The sequence below is a fragment of the Corvus cornix genome, chromosome 1A, assembly GCF_000738735.6.
Source record: "Corvus cornix cornix isolate S_Up_H32 chromosome 1A, ASM73873v5, whole genome shotgun sequence".
Lineage (NCBI taxonomy): Eukaryota > Metazoa > Chordata > Aves > Passeriformes > Corvidae > Corvus > Corvus cornix.
The window spans coordinates 48540595-48558538 of NC_047057.1; the positions used below are offsets into that span (position 1 = coordinate 48540595).

A 17944-nucleotide genomic window follows, 5' to 3' on the forward strand; every position below is an offset into this window, starting at 1 on the left:
GGCTCAGAGATTGCAGTGGGAGAAGGAAGCAGGATCCAGCTGGGTAAGAGACCTCATCAAGAGGATAAAAGCATTTAGGGTAAAGGACAGTCCATCTTCCTGAGTAGGGGAAGTAATCACTGAGGATGTGCAAGGGTCTCTCAAAAAGCCCTAGGCAGGCAATGTGTGTATCAGAAGAGAATTTCCAGGCAGTGGGGAAGGGGAACGAGCTGCAAGCGTTAATTAGTTCCCACCCCACCCCCACCAGCCCGTTTCTGTTAAGATACTCCCTTTCTTATAACCACAACTGCTTTTCTCTTGTCTTTTTTTTTTTTTTTCAACTAAACTTGTGTTCCAATGAAGAGAACTGTTAAGGAAACCCCCTACTTATCACCTGAGGCTAGCTGTTGACTTGCTGTTTCTCGAGATGAGATAATGCTAGCTGATTATAAATAGGGGGAGTACCCTTTTTCATCAATATTGGGCGTAAGCTGACACCATGATCTTTAGCCTGTGGAATGAATCGCGCTGTAAGAGTTGTTGCTTTCGGAGAAGAGTGTTCATTTTTTTTCTCACATTATGCTCCCTGCTGTGAAAAGGCTTGGCCCTCATGAGGGGATCCTTGAGCTGTGGACAGGTACCCCAGGGAATGTGAAATTCCACCCCGGTTAAATGCTTTCTCTCCACCAACGTAACCAGTGTCTCATCATTAAACCTGGGTTCAGCCAGGGTTGTCAGGGGATGACCTTGAGCACTGCAGCCCCCCTCTGCCCAATGCTGCTGTTCTCATTGAAACTGTCAGGGTTGGGATAGCTCGTTTTCTTATTTGGAAGTTGGAGCTATTTCCTGAACTTGCTAAAACCAGTGGAGACTTACTGAGTCGGTAGGTCGACATGAACTGTGCTTGCTGAGGTATCTGTTCTTGCTTCTGCTGTCCTAAGAAGTGCTGACCTTATTTTCAGAGCCCTGATGGAACTGACAGTATTTTGTTTAGGTCTAATTACTCACAGCACATTTACAGAAGTTAAATGGGAGACCTTCACTCCTAATCATCTCTCAGGACAAATGTGAGTGCCAGCAGGATTCCCATCTGCAGAAGATAATAATTTCAAGAGGAATGATGAAAGCCATGATATGTAAGCAGAGTTTTTGTTAGTTTGAACCTGAACTTAAGTAGGCAACTGGAAGAGTCCCTCATATCTTGAAACAAAACCAAGTTACTTAAGATTTTACTACATGGCTTGGACTCTCTAAGGATAGATTTGTTGAGCCTTTACAAAATTGAAGGCTGATTTTCTTAACTGAGGACAGTTGTGTCTTTGTGTCTGTTACCTAACAGCTTTTAAAGCATTTTCATCACTTGGGTTAGGTAATGTGAATGAAAATACGCTACTTTTCCGCATCCCCAGATGTGTCAGTAGTGTTCATAAATAGTGGAAAATGTTGCATTCAAAGTTGTAAGTTCTGTATGTTCTCATGTGCCCTATCCTGATTTGGATTTGAGCGCAACTTTAAAGTAATGCAGGGCACTAAAATAAGACATTAATATCTTTTGAAATGTAGAATTAGAGTGTTTGAGCACTGGATAAAATTTAATGAGTGGCAAGATACAAAGTAATTAAAGTGGTTGTGTTTGAAGTAGTTTTTTTCCCCTCATGTTTTGTTAGCAAGAGGAGATCTATAAGTAAACTGTGGAGGAGCTTAAAAAATATTTTTAATAAACCAATCTCTCAGATGAATCAGGACCAGAGAACATCACTATATGTAACAAAAAAGAGGCACAGAAGTTGATTTCTATGGCAAGAAGTTAATGAGATTTCATGCAATGTCTATCTCTAGTGGACCCTTAGGTTTCTACTACCCAATACAAGTACAGACTTCTTACCAGATGAATATGGAAGACTCTGTTGGTTTTGGTCCAATCTGATGCTTTCTGCTTTGGCCTCTTGCTGCTGCAAGCTCTTCTTCAATGCTGTTTCATGTGCTTGGAATTCTGGAGCGCAATAGCAACAAGGTGACTGGAAGAACTAACGCTGTTCCTTCAGGGACCTTTTTTTTCCTCTCCTGTTGGCACAGCTGAGATTCAACAGCTACTGCATACATCAGGGAGGAAGCCAACAGGGAGCAAAGTAAGAATCAAAACCTTAGTTGCCTCTAAAATTTGGAACTATATGTCATGGGGATTTAAGCTTGTTAAGCCCAGAAATTCCCACTTCCCCGCAGGCAGAAAAAGCCACCCCAGCAAATGAAACCTCTGTAAAGGGCTAGCAGAAGTAAGAGAGAGAAAAAAAATCCCTTTCTGTAAAACATGTCCAGGCAAGGCAGAGTTGATTTTATGTAAGATCATTTAAAAAGACAAGTTCTAATATTTGAATTTCTACTTTTATTTAGATATGCTTAGCAATTCAGATAATGAAGATTTATTGATGGTCTTTTCTACCTTGTTGGAGACAGTCTTGCTGGAGAATCTTATTTGTATGGCTTTCTGTTTTAATTTCCACCTTTATTACTCTGGGCATCTGCATGGAAATGTGATTGGCTTTTCCTCAAAAGTTCAGCTTCTGTTGTTTCTCGCTTTTTCTGCTGGACTCAGATTCTTTTGTCTGCAGCATCACAATCACTTTCACAGCAACTAATTCTATTCTGCCAGAAGCAGCTTTTTGGCAGGAAGCAAAAGGAAGAAGCAAAAGAAGCAGAGGAGGTCTTAAGGTACAAAGATCTTATTTTCATGAATCAGCTCTTTGTAACGGGAAGATGAAAAGGCAGAAGTGTTGCAGTGTTTTAATTTTTTCTACTGCTATGATTCACACTACCTACCTTCGGCTGCTTTATCATTTTCCTTCCTTTGAGATGCTCCAAAGTCTTTCAATCCAGTTGTTGTTCTGTTGCTGGAAGGGGTGTAGGACACTATGGCTTATGGAAACACTCCCAGTGTCTGGAGAAGAACAGCTTCCAAGTGATGCACCCAAGACCTGACGATCAGTATGCTGAGAATCTGTGCTTGTCCAAAATATTTTCCAGCAAGCACAGATCCTTTGGTAATCTCCAGGGGAAAAGTTAAATATCAGCGAATTAATGAGAGCCCTCCCTGTCTTTGCTGCAGTTCCTTGGGAGACGTCTGATACGGCTTCTCCCTTGTGTAGGGTCAGATGTAACATGTTTTATCTGAACTTAAGTGTAAAAGAAATAGGAGGAAGGTATGGGGAATCCTGGGGCTAGGTAGGAAGAGAGGTAGGAAATGTTAATGAATGCAGCCGTGCTGATGTCTTTCTTGGAGAAACAGGTGAGCTGCCCTTGCTTTACACTCGCTTAAAGATGTAGGTGTCCCACCGTGAATATAAGTTTCAGTCCCCAGTTGCGTGACCTGTAGGTGCCCAATCTTGCTGTCATGTTTTGTATTATCTATCTTCAAGGTAGTCACTAATGCCCATTCCCATAGCATCTAAGAGCCTCTAGATGAAAGCTGTAAAAGTGCAGTGGTGAGCCTGTGCATGACATGAAATTGTGTAACAGGGGAAAAGATTAGGATAAGGGTAATACTTTGAGGGGACGGGTGCCATGTCTGTGAGAAATCTGCATGCCTGACTCTGTGGAGGCTTCACCTTCCTAGTGCTGTATCAGCAATGAAACCTTTTGTAAAGAAGAAACCTCTCAGAGGACCCCACCAGCTGCATTCAGAAATCATGTTTCCTCTAATGAACACTGGGGTGCTTGGAGCCTTTCCAGCATATGTTACCTGCAGATTTGTTCTTGATCTCCCATCCTGGATCACTTACTGCCCTCCCCCCTTCCAGGCAGAGGGAGCTCAGAGGGTGTGTGAAGATGAGAGGTGGTTGAGGTCAGGAATGGTGTCATCCTTTTGTTCCCCCTCCACGCTGCTAATGTATGCTTCTGGAGAGCCACATGAACTGAGTAATTACTGAATTACGGCTAGATCAGAAGTGGTGACCTCAAAGACAGAAGGAGACTCTCTATCTCCATTTGTCAGTCCTCTTGGGGTCAGAAGGACCTTTTTTCACTGGGATCTGTGAGAGAGGGGAAAGGGATGTGCAAGGTAAGCCTTACATTAAGGCATAACAGGGAAAAACATTTGCTTTAGCCATTGCAGAGTTCATGTGCAGTAAGAGGCAGCATTGCTTGCATGTGTGTAATGACAGCAGCACTGGTGGGAGCAGTGGCACTCACCTGGAGGGCTACTCAGGGGGCTGTATTCTGCTCAGAATCTCCCATCCATCGTAGAGGAGGGTGCCAAGTCTTGAGGCCATTTTCCTGCCTTATTTGTGCCTCTATCGTCAAAAGCATTTTGATTAGGAGATGGCAGGGAGGATTTCGGGGAGGAAATGGGGAGGATTTGGAAAGCTTCTGTTGTGGTAGTACCATAGTGGCTCTGTACAATTATGACTGAGCTGATTTTTTTGCACTAAAAGCAAAGACTTCAATCTTTATTATGGCTGTGGTGTAGCATATCTGTTGAATTTATAGCTCTTACTCTTAGATGATGGAATGTATTTGCTGGAAATTTACATTCAAACCTGTTTAGTTTGTTGTGTTGATTGTAAAATTGATCCTCTATGTTTTTTGGGGGTTTTTTTGTTCATAACCATTTTTGGCCTTAAATCCCTGGGGTTTTTTTCTTCTTTTCAGAATTGAAGGGTAAGAGTGTATAGATGCAACTGATGACTTTACCCTGAAGTAGAAAGGCTTGCATGGGTGTTAGATTCCCACCCTGATTGTGTGTATGGGATTGTAGCCCTAGTAGCATGATGGGGTTACTGTCTTCATTAGTCCTAGTAATGTTTTATTTATAACAATTTTTTTTGTGTAACTGATGGTGGTCAAGTAGGTAGATGTCACTGAATTGCCACGTCAGAAGGTTGAATTTCTTTCTTCTGGACAGAAAATGAAATGTTCAGTGGCAAAGGAAAACTTGGTGATGTGAACAAGGTGTACTAATGAGAGTGTTTTTTCATCCGGAGTCTGCAGACGGCCAAAAATTAGTTTCTGGGAGAATTGAATTATCCATTAAGCTCGGTGGGGTTGTACATTGAAGCCTGATATATCACTTGGAAAGCTGCAAGCGATACGGCATCTCTACTTGCATGATATTTAACTAATACAGTTTTGATAACTTTGTTTACATTCTGCACTTATATTGACCTCGTGTATTACCAGTGATGCCTACTGTAATGCAACAGCTGACGATGGTGTGACAATTGCCTGTATTTATAGCATGAGCTCTTTTAAAACTTCAGTTCATCCTTTAAAACCAGCCATATAGTTTTCAAACTTTAAAATATTTTAAAAAGCAACTCCTGTTCTATTTGCCTTGTAACACCTATAAAGTAGTCGTAACAGAGATGGGAAATGCTGCTCTGCAGCAGACTAGAGATCCAGATATTTAACTCTGTGAATTCACTTACTTTTGGTCCTTTGAGAAATGTTTGACTTGTGAATGGTTGCTGTCCTTGTATTTTTATAGCGCCTGTTTGAGCATTTTACAAAACTTTTGCTATTTATGCTGCAACTTCATTTTAGACATTAGGTAAAAAATACCTTGATATAACAAGCTTATCTAGATAAGCTGTGCTCTTATGTATTTATATATACCAAAGGGTTTTACCTTAAGGTAAGTTTAACTTAAGTTAGAGTGCTCTAAGCACTCCTACCTTATAAACCTACATAAAGGATTGACCTCAATTGATGCTGCACTTCAAAATCAGAAAACAGATAATGGAAAATCAAATTATAAAAACCTTACCAAGTTCCCCCACCCCATTACAGCTTTTATCACAGTCCCGGATCCCCGGGGGAATGCTGCTCTAACCAAGCTCTTAGCATGCCGTGGCAGTCAACAAGATTAAGGCTGTTTCTGACTAGAGCAACCTCGCGGTTTGTCACGGTGAATGTGCTGTCAGAGCCTCTTCTCCAGGCGAAGGAAGTGATGACCTCCACCCACCTCCTGTGAGCAGCACCGTGGCTGAAACACCACCTGTGAATGGGCAGCCAGTGCTGAGGAGAGCAGGCAATAAGGCAGCGCCTGTGTGCTCCAGCTGCAATTTCCAGGGAGCTGATGCGGAGCGCATCACGGTATTCTCATCTGAAGGAGATAAGGCATAGATCACAGCAGTAGACTTGCGTCAGAAAGGAGCCAGTGCCTCTCAAGTCCCAAGACAAGTGAGCAGAGGAGCAGGCAAGTCTTTCCTGGATGCTCCAGGTGCACAGTTTCCTGACCAGCAGCTGGGGAGTCCCTAACACCCACAAATTGTTAACTTGAAAGACAAATGGTAGAAGCGCATGTAATTGTTGTCTGCTCTGGTTGTTTTCCTCAGACTACTGGCATCATTTTAGTCTTATCTAGATGGAATTTCAGCCAGCCTCCAAATTATTTTTGACAGATAATGCACGGTATGAGATGTGGTGGTTTGTATTTATTTTTCATAAAAAGCAAGTCACCTGTGGAGGAGCCATCAGTGAAGTTGTCAACTGGCTGTGCTTACAACACAGTCCTTCTCAGCAGTTCATTGCCTTTTGGATGAGCTCTGAGCAGAGGCCTTCTTTTGGAATACAGCTTGCTGAGGATCTGTGAAACAAAGCTTGGGAAACAGGGCAGTTATTGAAAGTGTCATATCTGCTCAGTAAAGTTCCTGGCAAAACAAGTTTTAAATGATGCTTGAGCTTTCTCTGCCCAGCACTTAAGAGCTTTGCAGACTGCCAGCCCTACTGCGTTTTCACGTGAAGTGTTCTGAGTGGCAGATGGAGGAAACTGTAATGTCATATAGAGCTTCCTTTGCTGGCATACGGGCTTAAATGAAGGTGGTGATGATTTGACAGGCACTGCATGCCTGCTCTACAGCTGCCCCCTGCACCAGTCTCCTTGCCCTCTCGCTCTCAAACCCAAAAACTAGTGAATAATCTGAAAAAAGCTTAATTGTCTCTGCAGCACAGAAGTGCAACTAGACACACCGGACTCCCAAATGCGAGGCCAGTGGGGACTCGGAGAGCTGGCAGTGCCACTTCTGAGGGCCCGAGCGGCTCTGGGCTGGCGGGCAGGCGGGCTGCGGGGGCAGGAGATCCCGGGCATGGCCGGTGCTGATCCCGCCGGGCGGGGGCTGCGGGGGCAGGAGAGCCCGGGCACCGCCGCCTCCATGTTGTTTCCTGAGCTCCCCGCGCCTCCGCTGAGGCACCTCCGATTCGGGGCCCGCCCAGCCCCGGCCTACGGCCCGACTGCCGTCTCGAGGTGTGCTCCAGAGCTCCGGCCGGTGGAGGGGCATCCCGGCCCTGTCAGGGCTCGGCCGTCGGTGTCCGCACCTTGCCTGGCGGGGAGGCCGGGCGGGGACAAGTGGCCAAACGGAGTAAAGCCGGTTCTTAAAATGTCTTGGGGGGGGGGAGGGGGGGGGGGACGGGTGGAGAGGGGCGGTATTGATTTACAAGGAGAGGGAAATGTGAGCTGCCCCGGTGCCTCCCCGGAGGGGCGGAGGGGGGCCCGGCGCCCCTCCGGGGGTCCCGGTGCCCCCCTCAGGGGCGGGGTTGTGTGGCACGCGCAGTGGGCGCGCCTCACCCACGTGCTCCGAGAGCGCGGGATGGAGCGGGCGTGGGGGGGGGGTGGTGCGGCGCGCGGCTCCTTTAAGCGGGCGCGTGGTGGTGGGAGGGGCGGTGGCTCCCTCACGCGCCCCCACCCCGTCCGCGTGCGCGCGTGCGGAGGCACGTCCCTGCACACGGGGGCGCGCGCGCACGCGCCGCTCCCCCTCCCCTCCATCCATCCCTCCCTCGCCCGGCCGGGACCCGCCGCCTCGCGCCGCCGTTCCCGCTGGCGCGCGCGCTGGCTCCACTACCGCCCGCCGCCATTGGCTGCCGGGGGTCAGGTGACCCCGTGTTATTTCCTGTGTGTGTGTGTGTGTGTGTGTGTGTGTGAGGTGTGAGTGAGGGGAGGAGGATGGAACCGGACGCCCCCGCGCCCCCGCCCGCCCCCCGGCCCGCCGCCCCCGCTGCTGAGCCGCCCCCGCTGCTGAGCCGCCCCCGCCCCGCCCGCCGCGGCGGGGGGGGGGGGGGAGGGGGGTCGGTCTCAGGTAAGGGGCGGTTGCGCTCGCCCGGGCTCTGTCGGTGTGTGTGGGAGGCCTGGGGAGGGAGTGCGAGCTCTTGGCGGGGGAAGCCGAGGTCGCCTGGACGTGTGGGAGGGGATGTAAGGGTCTCATCCGTGAGTTGGAGGGCGGGCGCTGGGTATGAGGGGGCCTTGTGAAAGGGCTCCTGGGAAGTTTAACCTTCTCCCCTCACCTCCCCCCCCCCTTTTTTTTTTTTTTCTTTAAAGAAAAAAAGTGTTTGTTTACGTGTGTTCAAAGAGGCCCTCATCCTGCGTGATGGGGGTGCCCACCTGTTTTCCTGTCCCGGAAGAATTTTTTTTGCAAGAATTGTGAAGTTTTTGTAGGGATTGGTGTTCTCGTTGAAGATATAAACGACTAAAATTGTTGGAGAAGATGGATGCACCCTGTTCTCAAATTGTAGTAGGTGGACGGGCTGTGCTGGGAATACTTGGGGTTTGTAGTGCCTTTCTGCTTTTTGGAGGCTCAGCGTAGCCTTTGCTTGTCTGCAGAGATAATCAGGATATAATGTGTTTGGGCTGCTGTGAGGATCAGTTTGTCTTTTGTTCATGGTGCTTACCTTGCTGGAAGTTGTGTTTAGGGCTGCAGTTGGAAGTTATTTTTTTCCTGCCTTGAGGGAAGGGATAAGAGAAAGTTATGTAACATAAGTGTTCTAACCTATGTATCAGAACTGCCTAATGGTATTGGGGCTCTGTTATTAACCTGAAAATAAGAGCACATTTGTGTGTGAATCAACAAGTGATTGTCTCTGTAGGTAGATTTGGCAGCACCAGAATCCTTTATTTCTTGTGTATACTGTCTTTTCGTTCATTAAAAGGGCAGGCAGTTTGATTAAATTGCAGCATTGTTTTCTGTACCGTTCAAACTTTTTAAAGTCCTCCTTTGAAAACAAATGAAAAATAAGAGGTATAACTGTGAGGGGATTGAGTTTCAGAGCTTTCTGTGTTTAGGTTAGCATTTTGAAAGCTATTCATGTCTGTGTCACTTGTTGCCATCTGTTGCTGTATGCATGGGTAATTCTTTGGAGAGTATGATTTTTAGCATGCTTCCTGACCAATAGATGTGCATGGAGCTGTTGGATCACCTCTACTCAGATTTTTAGAACAGTAAAGTGACTGGATGATGGAGATGCAGCAGCTTCTGGGTTAGGTTTGTAGCACATTGGCTGAACTCAATTCAAGAAGAGCTGATTTCTTTTACACATTTTCTAGACTTCTTTTTTTTGTCAGATAAGCTTGTTTTTTGAGGCTTATCGATATGTATTACATAACCAAGTGCATTTGGTTAAGTGTATGTGATAAGTAATTTATAGTACTGTTATTTGAGTTTTCATTTGGCTGAAATGCTTTTGGTTTGTTAAATTCTTTTCCTTAAATCCACATCTTTAAATAGGGTTCCATGATAGTTCGCTTTGAGTTGTTTGAAACTGTATTATTTAATCTTAATCTTAGGTTCCATTGGCATTTAAAAAGTCAGTTGCATTAGTATACTGCAGAGAGAATCCCTATTAAAAGAAGGGAAAAGATATTTATTAGCTCAGTCATCTGTCTCTTAAACTTTGTTAATGCTATGAGGAGAGGAAGATAGTCATTCCTCATTTCTGTGAATTGGTGGTACATTAAATGCATATTGTGTATTCTGGTTAACAAGCAAGTTCCTATGCCGTTTGAGTGAAAGTATGACAACACCTTTTATATTAAAAATACTCCTTTTCTATTCTGCTCTTTTAAATCTTGTTGTTTTGGGATAGCTTTTAGATTTTATATTATTAGGTTTAAATGTCTAGGAGGAAGTTTTTGGACCTTTTTGCTGGCTGGGTATTCTTCAGACTACTTAAAGTCGGATAGCATCCTTTCTAATAGAGTTGTGTGGGTTTTGACACAGTTTGGATTTTGACCCGTAAGTCAGTTTTCAGAGGTTTTGGGATTGATGAAACATGGATTTTTGCGGAAATGTATGCTTTCATATACCTTTGCAGCCTGGGGCAGGTTAATCATGGTTTTCTATAAGAAAGCAGTAGGAGCAGCTTCATTGTTAGTGACTTTGATAGGAGATCAGGAATTTTGATTTTGTTGTTGTTCGTTTTCTTTGTTATTAATGCTTCATAAAAATAATTGGAAGTGAATTTTTATTAAAGGAGTAAATCTGTTCCTATAATGCATAAATAAGTAGTGAAGGTTATTTAAATAAAAGAGAACTTATTTGTGTCTTAGTTGTAAAGGAGACTTCTTTTTATTGTCAGAAGAAGCTTCCTTAATCTTCAGCTGAAGAAATAGGGTGTTATTAACCTGTTTGCTACATTTTAAAGGATACTCAGATTAAATTTACAGACTTAAAGCAGTATAAGGAAACACGTTCTTAGTATGGTTCTGTCTATGATGAATACATGTAAAAAGTCTGTAGGACAAAGAGTGAAATGTGTAGGATTTTGGGTTGTTTTCCCTCTCCCACTTCCTGTTGTGGAAATGTGTGTAAAGACAACCTTTTGGGCTCTTAGAACAGTGTTAAAAAGAAAATCATTTTATACTCCCTTTCTCCCTTTTTAGGCCATGTTTAACTAAACCACCCAGGAGGCACAGCAAAATGGCAGTAAGGCCACTTTTGGAAGGGTCCCTTCGTAAGAGTTGCAGTGCACACGTCCTGTTGCTATTGCACCAGCTTGGCATGCTGCTGTCTGGAGCGAGGGCATAATATGTAATAAACTTGAATAATTTCGTGCTGCTTCCTTGGCTTCTCTATAATATGAGATAAGGGTATTTAAGTGTTTATATCTGGCTTATGCATATCTTGCCTTTTGATACAGGGTATTCCAGATTTCTTTTTGGCTGGGATAGCTTTTTAATTAAAGCATGTATTTATTTTTTCATACCTTGTTCAGTTAGGTTTTATAGTTATGAAAGGTGTTAGAGTCATGTTTTGGGAACCTGAGTTCTTATAAGTTAAAAAGATTAGTAAAGTTGTTTGGCAGTGGTGGCATCTCAGGCTTCAGAGTGTACTTTAACTGGTTGTGTGAGAATTTGTGTTACTTAATCCTGTGGTTGGCCTCTGAAATGGGAAAGATTATGGATGGCAGTTTCTGAAGAGCCAGCTGACTGATTTGTTGATGGAGACTGGACTGAGACCAACCAACTCTTCCTATTCAAAAAATTAATACTGCAGTTTGATAGCAAAAGATGGTTTTTATTGACTGCTTTTGGTGAGATCTCTTTTAAAATGACCTTTTAGTTTTTGGACTTCTAAAATCAAAAAATAAAGGCATTCTTAAGTGTTTATACTCACTTCTAGTAGCGTTGATACGTGATATAGAATTTTATTGTAAAAAAGCATTTAGTGTTACTGATAGAGAACACATAGTGTAAGCAGAGGCGTATACTTCTCTAAAATCATGCAGGAGAGGCTGTTCCTGTAGTGGGATCCTGATGTTCAATTCTGTTCCTAGCAAACTTTTCTTACATTAAAAAAAAAGTAGTTTAGTTATTCTTACAACTTGGGTCCCCTTCCTGACAGTTCTTGACTAGACTTCAGTCCTGGCTGAACTGGAAAAATGGGAAGATGTCTTACAGTCATGTACAGCACTGCTGGCGCATCTGTGTCACACTGGTGTCTGGCTACGCCACTCTTTGATTGCTTCAGCTGAGCCTTTCCACTGCTGCTTGCCACTAAGGTACATATTGGTTGGTTTGGGGTCACTTGGAAAAGCCTGTGGTGTTCTTCATTATGCATGTACATGGGCTTCCTTTCATTTTAAAGAAAGAAAAGGACAAAATAAAAAGCCAGACCCAAAGACTCAAAAATCAAGGCTGACATGTAATCAAAAGTGGATTCTGTTTAGCCATGTTGGAGGAGAAGATCTGCTCTGGGTATTCTAGAGTCTGTGATTTGCTGCCTGTTTGCCTTTGAAGACAAAAAAAATGTAGAATTGCATTTTACCAACTCTTTAACTTTTTCTTGCTGCCTTCATGAACAACAGCACGAGCAGTCAAACTTCCAATTTTGGATACAACAGAGCAGTGATCTTGCCGTAAGACTTGTGCCTCTTACCTTGCAGTAAGACTCTTGCCTCTTACAGTGATTCCTGAAGAATGGAGCTAAGCAGTGGTAGCCAAAAACACAAGCATCCTCTTGTCAGCTCAGTCTGGTGACAGTGAATATGCTTGTGTTTTTCCAGTGCTTTTTGTGCTTCTCTTTTACCACGCTGTTTGTAACCTGTGATGATATTGGAAGAGGGGAAAAAGTGTTACCAGGTTCTTTGTCAGGGAGCCCTGGCTTGAGTCCCTTGAGATTTGACCTGTTCTCCATTTGGGAAGCCCATTATTTCTTGCCTGAATTGTGATGCAACAAATAACAAAAAAGCTAGGAAAATGACTTTTTTTCCCCCTACCTCTTCATTGCAAGCACACAGCTTGCCTATGTTCATACCAATAGTGTGTATGGAATTCATTGCATGTTCTGTGCTGGAATATGATGATTTATTTTGTAGTATTTTACTAGTATGAACTCAGTCATCTAATTGCTGGTAAATTGCAAATCCTAAATAGAACCCTCTGATGAGCTCTGGTAAGAGCTCAGTTCTTAGCTAGAAGTTGTATAGGGAGCTACTATGCTGGAAGCTTTAGTACAGTTTATTGGAAGTATTGTTCAGATCACTTTCCCTGTAAAATTATGTGCTGCAAAGTATCTTGTTAATAAGTTTTAACTGATCTAAAGACTTGGTATTAGCAAAGCTGATTGAATGGCTTGTGTCTATGTACGGCATCAATAATGACTGAAAAACATACCTGAAACTTATTAGCTGAAAGAAAAATATGTGCTGTCATACTTGCCAAAATAGGAATAAACCTTCATACACCATAATGAAATGTTGTTAATCAGCCTTTGATTCACTATCTGCAGTTTGCTGTTACCTTTGGTCAGATGCCTGGATACACTTGAGTTTCCATGAAATTTGATTTGTTCAAGTGTTTTCTGGATGTTCTGGAATAGTGGGAATGCTATGTGTGATTTTTTTTAATTCATGTAAATGGTTATATGATAAATGTAGTGAATGCTGCATGATTAACATTATGTTGTCTGCTGGAAATACAAAACAGCGGGGCAGAAACAGTCTAGGAGGTTCCTGGAGTGTGTGTCCCCTGACACAAATGATGAGGGAGAAAACTAGGGAAGGCACCTGCTGGACCTGTGGTTTGTGAACAGAGAAGGACTGGTGGGTGATATGATGGTGGGAGGTCGTCCTGGACACAGTGATCGTGCAATGATAGTTTTCAGTTCTTGGGGAAGTAAGGAGGGGAGTCAGCAGAACTGCCACCGCAGACTTCTAGAGCACAGAGCCTCTGGCATGTTGAGGAGCCTGGTTGACAGAATCCCTTGGAAGGCATTCCTGAAGGGCAGAAGAGTCCAGGAAGATGGACATTCTTCAAGAAGGAAATATTAAGAGTGCAGGAGCAGGCTGCCACCATATGCTGAAAGATGAGCCAGCAGGGAAGGAGACTGGTCTGTCTGAACAGAGAACTTTGGCTGGAGCTTAGGGAAAATTAAAAGAGACAATCTTTGAAACTAAGGGGCAGTCAACTCAGGAGGATTACAAGGATGCTGTGAGGTTACACGGAAAGAAAATTAGAAGGGCCAAAACCCAACTAGAGCTTAATCTGGCTGCTACCGTGAAAGGCAATAAAAATGTTTCTGTAACATGCATTAGCAACAGAAGGAGGGTCAAGGAGAATCCTTTATTGGATATGTGGGGGAAACCAAGTGACAAATGATGAGGGAAAGGTTGAGACACTTAATGCTTTTTTTGCCTCAGTCTTTAATAGTAAAACCAGTTATTCTCTGGGTATCCAGTCCCCAGAGCTGGAAGACAAGGATGGGGAGAAGAATGAAGCTCCTGTAATCCAAGGGAAAATGTTCAGGGATTTGCTAGACCACTTAGACACACGCAGGTCTGTGGCGATAGATAGGATCCACTCAAGGGTACTGATGGAGTTGGCAGAAGTGCTCACTGAACCGCTTTCCGTCAGCAGTCTTGGCTAGCTGGGGAGGTCCCAGATGACTGGAAGTTGGCAAACATGATGGCCATCTACAAGAAGGGCTGGAAGGAGGATCTGGGGATCATAGGCCTGTCAGCCTGATCTTTGTGCCAAGGAACATCATGGAACAGATTTTAAGTGCCATCACGTGGCATATATGGGACAACCAGGCCTAGTCAGCATGCATTTAGGAAAGTCAGGTCCTACTTGATCAACGTAGTCTCCTTCTGTGACTAGGTAACCTGCTTAGTGAGTGAGGGAAAGGCTGTGGATGTTGTCTAGCTGGACTTTAGTAAAGCTTTTGATAGTGTTTCCCCCAGCATTCTTCTGGAGAAGCTGGCTGCTCATGGCCTACATGGGTGCCCTGTTTGCTGGGTGGAAAGCTGGCTGAATGGCCAATCTCAGAGTGGTGAGGAATGGAGTTGCATCCAGCTGGTGGCTGGAGACGAGTGGTGTTCCCCAGGGCTCTGTGCTGGGGCCAATCCTGTTAAATGCCTTTATTGATGATCTTGGTGAGGGGATTGAGTGCACCCTCAGTCAGTTTGCAGATGAGACCAAGCTGGGCAGGAATGTTGATCAGGTGGAGTGTAGGAAGGCTCTGCAGAGGGATCTGGTCAGACTGGGTTGATGGGCCAAGGCCAGTGCTATGAGGTTCAACAAGGCCAAGTGCTAGGTCCTGCACTTGGGTCACAAAAGCATCATGCAGTGCTGCGGGCTGGGGGCAGAGTGGCTGGAAAGCAGCCCAGTGGAAAAGGGCCTGGGGGTGCTGGTAAACAGCAGCTGAACATGAGCCAGCGTGTGTCCAGGTAGCCAAGAAGGCCAGTGGCAACCTGACTCCTATCAGATACGGTGTGGCCAGCCCCTGTACACCTGTGAGGCACCTTGAATCCTGTGTTCAATTTTGAGCCCCTCACTACGAGAAAGACATGGAGGGGCTGGAGTGTGTCCAGAGAAGGGCAATGGAGCTGGTGAAGGGTCTGGAGCACAAATCTTAGGAGGTGCAGCTGGGGGAGCTGGGGTTGTTTAGCCTGGAGAAAAGGAGGTTCAGGGAAGACCGTCTTGTTCCACTGCATGAAAGAAGGCTGTAGCCAGGTAGAGCTCAGTCTCTTTTCCCAAGTAACAAGCAATAGGACAGAAGGAGATGTCCTCAAGTTGTGCCAGGGGAGGTTTAGATTCAATGTTAAGAAATATTTCTTACCTGAAGAAGTCAAACATTTGAACAGGTTCCCCAGCGAAGTGGCGGAGTCACCAATCCCTAGAGAGACTTAAAAAGATGTGTAGATGTTGTGGTTAAGGACATGGTTTTGTGGTGGCTTTGACAGTTCTATGAGAGCAGTTGGATATGATGGTCTTAAAGGTCTTTTCCAGGCTAAAGGCACTCCATGGCCTTTATAAACCATGTCTTTCCCTTTTGCATTCAGGGGAAAAAAGAATGAATTCAACAGTGTTCTCTCATGTTGTGTAAGTTTTGGTTTGCCCACTGTAAGTTTTCCCTATTTCACTTAATGTGGGGAGGTTTCTCTCCCTTCTCCAACATTTTTGCATGAAATGTGTACATCTGACTTTCTGATGTTGTTGATCCTGACCATACCTTGTGCATATTGCTACATAAAATTGGTCTTCTAGATAGGTCTTGATAAGGGTAATAATACTAGATACTCAGCAGGCAGTAAATTAAATGAGTTGGGCAGAGTCATTACAGAAGGAGGTAGCAGATTGCCTTTGTATTGCAGGGCATTGCTGAGTGAGTGGCAGATTCTCTTCTGTACTGTTGGAGAGCGGAAGTAGCAGGAGCATAACTGAGAATTGCTCCAAAGTGACGCTTTTTATTTTGCATGAGAAAACTGAACCGTGCTGTCCTTATCCCCCTTCCATCTAAATCACTGCATTTTAATGGAGAAACATCTCATCCTGTGTTACTCTGAGAATGCATAAAGAGAACTCTGCTGCAGAATGATTTGTTTGCCAGCTGCGGTAGGACACTGGTTTTGGTGATGAGCTGGGGGTCCGCTGCGGTGTGGTATTCTGCATCTTTACAGTTCTGACTTCAGCTAATATCATGTTCACTTTGGAGAGCAGGGATTCTTGCATTCTGGCCTTTTTTCCTTTTGTTCTGTGTACTTTTCTACGTTTGGTGTCTTTCACTTTTTCTACATTAGGTATCGTATTCTGGTTATCAGAGACAAAACTGTGTTCTTGCTTGAGAACTGCTCAATCGAGTACATTTTTATTTGAATGATATCCTGCAATTAGGATATAGAAATTTGACTTGTCATGTGTTCATTTTGTTTGTTTCCTTGTCTTTTTGCCTTGCAAGAATACAGCTTGTTTTATGTTTGAAAGGTGGAACTTGTGGAAAACCAAAGGGGGGTGTATATATAATAGAGCTGCTGAGAATAGCAAGGGGAGGAGAAGAGGTTAATTATATGTATACTCTTGCAGCATAGTCAAAACCCCATCAAAGCTGGTAGAAAAAGAAAACTTCTGTAAACTTGGGTCAAACTCACCAGTGAAAGCACATCTCTTAGCTCAGTGACAAACAGCATTAGGGAGCTCCTGAAAGTGGATGGGAAGAGGATTTAGGAAATAAACTTATTTGCTTATCCACAGAACTGTAATGTTTATAAAGACTTTGATGGTCTGTGTTTACTCATGGAATTTTGGCTCTATGTGTGCGTTGCCTTTCTGGAATAAGCTGAAGAGTAAGGTCCTTTTGCTCAGTTGGTTTAGCAGAAGAATTACATCAGCAACAACTCTAAAGGTGAAAGTAATTTAGTTGCCATCTTACTACCTGAAACAAGGCGTAGCAAACTTCAGTTTTGCATGGGAAGTTGGGATGTTTTAGAGCAGGGGAGAAAAGAGATCTAGTCCTTCTTTTCTTGTAATAGAACACTAGGATTACATTAGCATTATGAAATTGTCATATGTAATCCATCATATATGGTTTATGTTAATTGTACCTCTTTATTTAGCCTCCTCATGAGGGGAGATAGGTGGAGACAGAAACAGTAGAGTCTTCTGGTTTTGTTTTTTCTCTCCTCCCTGGTGTACAAAATGAATGACTGCAGGAGTGCGGGAACTTAAGTTTAAGAGAATGGTGGGACTGATTCTCAGAGTGGTGGACCATATAAGCTCCCTCTGTCTTACTTCAAAATGTTAACTCTAGCATTTCCAAAAATTGTGTTCTGAGTGCAGTATCTTTGTCATCCTCCACTAATCGGTATTTACAGAGGCTTTTTTTCTTCTGTGGTTTTGGATTCATCCCTCCTGTTTGCTTTCAACCGCTGACTTCCTTAAGGATATATCCTTTAGGATATGACATGGAATACATGCAGTAGAAGCTTTGTCCATCAGCTTTCCAGCTTCAAACACTCCTGACACTATCACTGTGGTGATACAGAAATCCTCTGGGGAAGGAGAAAGCTCTAAACCCCAGTTGTGAGAAGATCTCTAATTGTAGGTTGTTAATTTCTCTGAACTGTTTATGCTCATTAGAGTTAATTTTGTGCCTGTGGTGTGGTCTGACTGCTGTTGACATTCCCTGCCTTTGGCTGTGCAGCAGAACTTGGAAGTGTGGAGTTTCTTGGTTACAATGGCTTGAGTTTAAAAGATGGGTTTTTCAGACTTTTAACTGAGGTGTGTTAGAAGTTTAATCACTTTATATGCATAAAGTTGACATAGAAGGATTGCTTCTGAAAGGTTTTGACTCAGTGGGGGTGCTGGTGAGAGCGAACCAATTTAAATGCTTTAGGCCAAGGCTAAGTATAAACCTCAGGAGTTCTGAGCTGTTTGCTCCAACACTGCAGTGTGCTGCCTTCTCTCTCTCTCATCTCTCTGTTGGTT

General features: G+C 44.0%; 1 protein-coding gene across 6 annotated transcripts in view; it reads left to right on the forward strand.

Annotated features, from left to right (window-relative positions):
- Positions 1 to 17944, forward strand: part of TCF20 (transcription factor 20) — a 132067-nt gene that overhangs the window by 56325 nt on the left and 57798 nt on the right. For 2 of the 6 annotated variants that reach the window (XM_039570483.1, XM_039570484.1), the window contains exon 1: positions 7311 to 7331. The exons of 3 other annotated variants lie outside the window; for them this stretch is intronic. The gene's annotated coding sequence lies outside the window, so the exon portion shown is untranslated. Of the gene's footprint in view, positions 1 to 7310; positions 7332 to 8028; positions 8046 to 17944 lie in introns of those variants that run through there. One more of the 6 variants, XM_039570487.1, reaches the window with a different exon arrangement.